This window comes from Spermophilus citellus, assembly GCF_964194105.1.
Source record: "Spermophilus citellus genome assembly, chromosome: 1".
NCBI classification, from domain to species: Eukaryota; Metazoa; Chordata; class Mammalia; order Rodentia; family Sciuridae; genus Spermophilus; species Spermophilus citellus.
Genome location: NC_138182.1, coordinates 231,724,543 through 231,732,767, shown reverse-complemented (window position 1 = coordinate 231,732,767; position 8,225 = coordinate 231,724,543).

The following is an 8,225-nucleotide window of genomic DNA, read 5'->3' as shown; positions in this document are numbered from 1 at the left end:
GACCAGCACTGGCTTCATTAAAGAAGGTTCGAATCGTGAGTAAAACACTAGGGAGTTTTAAATTAGAGAGACAAGACTCTAATTACCATTAAAACCAGCTCCAGACTGCGGCGGAGGAGATAACTTCATTGAAACCTGCGGCTACAGCATCAAATAAATTTATAGGAGTAAACAGTAACTCAGCAGTCAAACAGAACAAGAAGTAACATGAGCAGCTTCAAAAAGCAAGGAAGAAAAGGAGTACAAACAATGCAGGACAGCCTAAATATTCAGGAGGACCTAGAGTCATCAGAAAAATGGTCATATAAAGAACTCAAGGAACACCTTAGACAGATGGAATGGAACCTTAAAGAGGATACAAGACAGCAAATTCAAGCAGCGAAAGAACACATTGAGAATTAATTACATAAACAGATAAAAGAAGAAGTTAAGCATCTTTATCAGGAGATAGAGATTATAAAAAATAATCAAACAATAATTCTAGAAATGAAGGAAACGATAAACCAAATTAAAAACTCAATCGAGAGTATCACTAAGAGAGTGGAGCAAGTAGAAGCCAGAACGTCAGATAATGAAGACAAAATATATCATCTTGAAAAGAGTCTAGCCAACTCAGAAAGGCTGGTAAAAAATCACGAGAAAAACATCCAAGAGTTATGGGATAACATAAAAAAACCAAACTTACGAGTCATCGGGATAGAAGAAGGTACAGAGATTCAAACCAAGGGAATGAGTAACCTGCTGAATGAAATAATTACAGAAAACTTTCCAGAAATAAAAAAGGAAACAGATATACAAATTGAAGATGCATACAGGACACCGAGCACACAAAATCACAGCAGACCAACGCCAAGACACATTGTTATGAAGATATCCAATATACAGAACAAAGAGAAAATATTAAAAGCTACAAGAGAAAGGAGACAGATTACATTCAGGGGTAAACCAATAAGGTTAACAACGGATTTTTCATCACAGACACTGAAAGCAAGAAGGTCATGGAACAATGTATTTCAAACACTGAAAGACAATGGATGCCAAACAAGAATTCTGTATCCAGCAAAATTAAGCTTCAGGTATGACAACGAAATAAAAATCTTTCATGATAAACAAAAGTTAAAAGAATTTGCAGCCAGAAAACCAGCATTGCAAAGCATTTTGAGCAAAACACTACACGAGGAAGAAATGAAAAACAATAACCAAAACCATCAGTGGGAAGTGCCTCAGTAAAGACAGAGGGTGAGGGGAAAGATAATCATGGAGAAACAAACTAAATTTTTTTTAAAAAGCATAAACAATCAAACATGGATGGAAGTACAAACCATATATCAATAGTAACTCTGAATGTTAATGGCTTAAACTCTCCAATAAAGCGACATAGGCTGGTATCATGGATTAAAAAAACAAACCCAACAATATGCTGCCTCCAGGAGACACATCTGATTGGAAAAGATATACACAGGCTGAAGGTGAAAGGATGGGAAAAAATATACCACGCACAGGGTCCTCGTAAGCAAGCACGGGTGGCCATCCTCATATCGAATAAAATCGACTTCAAGACTAAGTTAATCAAAAGGGATAAAGAAGGTCATTATATACTGTTAAAAGGAACCATTCACCAACAAGACATAAGAATTATCAATATTTATGCACCAAATAATGGTGCTGCGACATTCATAAAACAAATTCTCCTCAAGTTCAAGAATCAAATAGACCACAACACAATAATTATGGGTGACTTCAACACACCTCTCTCACCATTGGACAGATCCTCCAAACAAAAGTTGAATAAAGAAACTATAGAACTCAATACCACAATCAATAACCTAGACTTAACTGACATATATAGAATATATCAACCATCATCAAATGGATATACTTTTTTCTCAGCAGCACATGGATCCTTCTCAAAAATAGACCATATATTATGCCATAGGGCAACCCTCAGTAAATATAAAGGGGTGGCGATAATACCATGCATTTTATCTGATCATAATGGAATGAAACGGGAAATCAAAGATAAAAGAAGGAAGGAAAAATCCTACATCACATGGAAAATGAACAATATGTTACTGAATGATCAATGGGTTACAGAAGACATAAAGGAGGAAATCAAAAAATTCTTAGAGATAAATGAAAATACAGACACAACGTATCGGAATCTATGGGACACAATGAAAGCAGTTTTAAGAGGAAAATTCATCGCCTGGTGGTCATTCCTCAAAAAAAGAAAAAACCAACAAATAAATGAGCTCACACTTCATCTCAAAGCCCTAGAAAAGGAAGAGCAAAGCAACAGCAAATGTAGCAGAAGGCAAGAAATAATTAAAATCAGAGCGGAAACCAATGAAATTGAAACAAAAGAAACTATTGAAAAAATTAACAAAACGAAAAGTTGGTTCTTCGATAAAATAAATAAGATCGACAGACCTTTAGCCATGCTAACGAAGAGAAGAAGAGAGAGAACTCAAATTACTAACATACGGGATGAAAAAGGCAATATCACAACAGATGCTACAGAAATACAGAAGACAATTAGAAATTATTTTGAAAACCTATATTCCAATAAAATTCAGGACAGTGAAGACATCGATAAATTTCTTAAGTCATATGATTTGCCCAGACTGAGTCAGGAGGATCCACATTTTTTTTTATCCATTCATCTATTGAAGGGCATCTAGGTTGGTTCCACAGTCTAGCTATTGTGAATTGTGCTACTATGATCATTGATGTGGCAGTATCCCTAAAGTACGCTCTTTTAAGATCTTCTTCTACTTCTCTCTTTAGGGTTCTGTAGTTTTCATTGTATAAATCTTTCACCTCTTTTGTTAGGTTGATTCCTAAGTATTTTTTTTTTTGAGGATATTGTGAATGGAGTGTTTTTCCTCATTTCCGTTTCAGAAGTTTTGTCGCTGATATACAGAAATGCCTTTGATTTATGTGTGTTGATTTTATATCCTGCCACTTTGCTGAATTCATTTATTAGTTCTAGTATTTTTTTTGTAGACCCTTTTGGGTCTTCTAGGTATAGAATCATGTCGTCCACAAATAGTGATAATTTAAGTTCTTCTTTTCCTATTTTTATGCCTTTAATTTCTTTCATCTGTCTAATTGCTCTGGCCAGTGTTTTGAGAACTATATTGAATAGAAGTGGTGATAGGGGGCATCCCTGTCTTGTTCCAGATTTTAGAGGGAATGCCTTCAATTTTTCTCCATTCAGAATGATGCTAGCCTGAGGCTTAGCATAGATAGCTTTTACAATGTCAAGGTAAGTTCCTGTTATCCCTAGTTTTTCTAATGTTTTGAACATAAAGGGATGCTGTACTTTGTCAAATGCTTTTTCTGCGTCTATCGAGATGATCATATGGTTCTTATCTTTAAGTCTATTGATGTGGTGAATAACATTTATTGATTTCCATATATTGAACCATCCTTGCATCCCAGGGATGAATCCTACTTGATCATGGTGCACAATTTTTTTGATGTGCCTTTGTATCCGATTCGCCAGAATTTTATTGAGGATTTTTGCATCTAGGTTCATTAGAGATATTGGTCAGTAGTTTTCTTTCTTTGAGGTGTCTTTGTCTGGTTTAGGAATCAGGGTGATGTTGGCCTCATAGAATGAATTTGGCAGAGCTCCCTCTTTTTCTATTTCCTGAAATAACTTGAAAAGTATTGGTATTAATTCTTCTTTAATGGTTTTGTAAAACTCCACTGTATACCCATCCGGTCCTGGGCTTTTCTTGGTTGGAAGTCTTTTGATTGCTTCTTCTATTTCATCTATTGATATTGGTCTGTTTAAGTTGTGAGTTTCTTCCTGACTCAGTCTGGGCAAATCATATGACTTAAGGAATTTATCGATGTCTTCACTATCTTCTATTTTATTGGAATATAGGTTTTCAAAATAATTTCTAATTGTCTTCTGTATTTCTGTAGCATCTGTTGTGATATTGCCTTTTTCATCCCGTATGTTAGTAATTTGAGTTCTCTCTCTTCTTCTCTTCGTTAGCATGGCTAAAGGTCTGTCGATCTTATTTATTTTATCGAAGAACCAACTTTTCGTTTTGTTAATTTTTTCAATAGTTTCTTTTGTTTCAATTTCATTGGTTTCCGCTCTGATTTTAATTATTTCTTGCCTTCTGCTACATTTGCTGTTGCTTTGCTCTTCCTTTTCTAGGGCTTTGAGATGAAGTGTGAGCTCATTTATTTGTTGGTTTTTTCTTTTTTTGAGGAATGACCACCAGGCGATGAATTTTCCTCTTAAAACTGCTTTCATTGTGTCCCATAGATTCCGATACGTTGTGTCTGTATTTTCATTTATCTCTAAGAATTTTTTGATTTCCTCCTTTATGTCTTCTGTAACCCATTGATCATTCAGTAACATATTGTTCATTTTCCATGTGATGTAGGATTTTTCCTTCCTTCTTTTATCTTTGATTTCCCGTTTCATTCCATTATGATCAGATAAAATGCATGGTATTATCGCCACCCCTTTATATTTACTGAGGGTTGCCCTATGGCATAATATATGGTCTATTTTTGAGAAGGATCCATGTGCTGCTGAGAAAAAAGTATATCCATTTGATGATGGTTGATATATTCTATATATGTCAGTTAAGTCTAGGTTATTGATTGTGGTATTGAGTTCTATAGTTTCTTTATTCAACTTTTGTTTGGAGGATCTGTCCAATGGTGAGAGAGGTGTGTTGAAGTCACCCATAATTATTGTGTTGTGGTCTATTTGATTCTTGAACTTGAGGAGAATTTGTTTTATGAATGTCGCAGCACCATTATTTGGTGCATAAATATTGATAATTCTTATGTCTTGTTGGTGAATGGTTCCTTTTAACAGTATATAATGACCTTCTTTATCCCTTTTGATTAACTTAGTCTTGAAGTCGATTTTATTCGATATGAGGATGGCCACCCGTGCTTGCTTACGAGGACCCTGTGCGTGGTATATTTTTTCCCATCCTTTCACCTTCAGCCTGTGTATATCTTTTCCAATCAGATGTGTCTCCTGGAGGCAGCATATTGTTGGGTTTGTTTTTTTAATCCATGATACCAGCCTATGTCGCTTTATTGGAGAGTTTAAGCCATTAACATTCAGAGTTACTATTGATATATGGTTTGTACTTCCATCCATGTTTGATTGTTTATGCTTTTTAAAAAAAATTTAGTTTGTTTCTCCATGATTATCTTTCCCCTCACCCTCTGTCTTTACTGAGGCACTTCCCACTGATGGTTTTGGTTATTGTTTTTCATTTCTTCCTCGTGTAGTGTTTTGCTCAAAATGCTTTGCAATGCTGGTTTTCTGGCTGCAAATTCTTTTAACTTTTGTTTATCATGAAAGATTTTTATTTCGTTGTCATACCTGAAGCTTAATTTTGCTGGATACAGAATTCTTGTTTGGCATCCATTGTCTTTCAGTGTTTGAAATACATTGTTCCATGACCTTCTTGCTTTCAGTGTCTGTGATGAAAAATCCGTTGTTAACCTTATTGGTTTACCCCTGAATGTAATCTGTCTCCTTTCTCTTGTAGCTTTTAATATTTTCTCTTTGTTCTGTATATTGGATATCTTCATAACAATGTGTCTTGGCGTTGGTCTGCTGTGATTTTGTGTGCTCGGTGTCCTGTATGCATCTTCAATTTGTATATCTGTTTCCTTTTTTATTTCTGGAAAGTTTTCTGTAATTATTTCATTCAGCAGGTTACTCATTCCCTTGGTTTGAATCTCTGTACCTTCTTCTATCCCGATGACTCGTAAGTTTGGTTTTTTTATGTTATCCCATAACTCTTGGATGTTTTTCTCGTGATTTTTTACCAGCCTTTCTGAGTTGGCTAGACTCTTTTCAAGATGATATATTTTGTCTTCATTATCTGACGTTCTGGCTTCTACTTGCTCCACTCTCTTAGTGATACTCTCGATTGAGTTTTTAATTTGGTTTATCGTTTCCTTCATTTCTAGAATTATTGTTTGATTATTTTTTATAATCTCTATCTCCTGATAAAGATGCTTAACTTCTTCTTTTATCTGTTTATGTAATTAATTCTCAATGTGTTCTTTCGCTGCTTGAATTTGCTGTCTTGTATCCTCTTTAAGGTTCCATTCCATCTGTCTAAGGTGTTCCTTGAGTTCTTTATATGACCATTTTTCTGATGACTCTAGGTCCTCCTGAATATTTAGGCTGTCCTGCATTGTTTGTACTCCTTTTCTTCCTTGCTTTTTGAAGCTGCTCATGTTACTTCTTGTTCTGTTTGACTGCTGAGTTACTGTTTACTCCTATAAATTTATTTGATGCTTGGGAGGAAAGGTATTAGAAGGGAAGGGAAGAAGTCACTAAAGAGAATGAGAGTAAGCAGGTAGAATTCAAGGAAGGGGGAATAAGAAAATTGAAAAGAAATGAAAAGACAAAAGAAGAAAAAAATAGGAAATAAAAAAAGAAGAAAAAGTTTTTTAAAAAATAATAATAATAAAATTAAAATTAAAATTAGAAGAAAAAAATTTAAAAAATTGTAAAAAAATTTTTTAAAAATTTATAAAACAACAAGAAAGAAAAATGAAAATGAAAGAAAAAACCCAAATCAAAAAAAAGAGAAAAAAGAAAAAAAACTAATAAATGCAGTCTTAGAGTTTGATTAACTTCTCTTCCAGTAGGTGGCGCTGTGCCCACCAGGCCAAGTTTCTCCTGTCAGTACGCGGGAACCAATCACTGTGCAGCAGCTCCTCCTCCCAGACTGGGCGAGTCTCCAATCCTGAGTGCCTAGGGCCTCCTCTGGTGTCTAGTCACCTCCCCACTTTTCCTCTAGCCAGGCCCCTCTCACGGGTGCCGCTCACCACAATACTGGCTACACGCCAGGTCTGCTGCTCCCGGGAGCCCTGTTTTCATGAATGACTGGGCACACTCTCCCAGTTTGCCATTCCCTCAGACCCTAAGTTTGTAGAGCTTGGGGCTGAGAATCCTCAGCGAATTTTACTTGCCCTCCGGTAGCCACGCCCCCGGTAGCTGGTGCAAGAGACCTCAGTTATCAGCACTGGTGGGAGCGGTAGCCGGGAGTTCCGCACCGTGGGTCCCGGGCCACGTCTGATTCCCTCGATCTGGCTATCTCTCATGGGAGAGCTGGGAGGGGCCCTTACAGGAGAGCTGGGAGGGGCCCTTAAGGTTTCCCCGCTGTGTGGAGAGGGAAGGCTAGGGAATTACACACCTGTAGCCGCAGGTTTCAATGAAGTTATCTCCTCCGCCGCAGTCTGGTGACGTCAGTTCTCTGCCATGGTGGTATCTCTTGCAAATGGCGACAGTTCGTTTCCCTTTGCCGGGTGACCAATGCAACGGGTGGGTCCTTACTGTCTCTCCCAAGCCCCGTTTCAAACCTGTGGCCACTAGCTATGAAGGCTTGGTTGGCATTTACCTCCGTAGGAACAGAAGGGCCGACCAGTTGTTTCAGCCGGATGGATTAGTGCTGAGTCACAGCTGTTTGTCTCTGGGAAGCAGGCGAACGGGAGCTTGAATTCAGCCGATCCGGGCTCAGTGTGTGTTCTGAGAGGCCCAGACTGTTCGCCCCAGATCCACATCAGTTCAGCATTGCCTAGTGATCCTGAGTGCTTCTCCCGTCTCAGAGGCACATAGGGGTAGGTCCCAGCATGAGTATGCCACAGCACTTGCTGCAGGTTAGCTGTTGCTGGCTCAGACATTAGGCTTTTCCATTTGAAAATGAATAGTCCTTTGAGTAGGATGTGACAGTATTTCCTACAGCACTATTTCCTGGCTCTCAGGGTTCTCAGCGTTCTCCCTGTGGTTTGTTTTCAGATTCTGCATAGCACAGACACCTGGGCTCCAGATTCAGGACAGAAAGCCTACAAGAAGCCTCTGTAAGTTTCCCAGTCTGGTTTTGAGATCCTCCTAGCTCAGCCTCCTGATTCACTTGGATTACAGGTGTGCCACCACACCGGATAAAATTCTGTCTGTATTTATATTGTTCCATGTTTTTTTGTTGTCATATTTATCCTTTAAACTACACCAGTGTCATGATGTCAAAATCAATTACCATTCCCTTATAAATGACTGTTCATTATAAAACATGCAGAAGGAGAAGCCCTACAATGCAGGCCAATCATTTGAAGTTCCAATCTCATCTGGCTAAGTGAGTTATCTGTCTCACCTTCTTTCATATTCTCCAATTTCAACTGAGGTACAAATATGAAAAGAACTCTACCATTCTGCC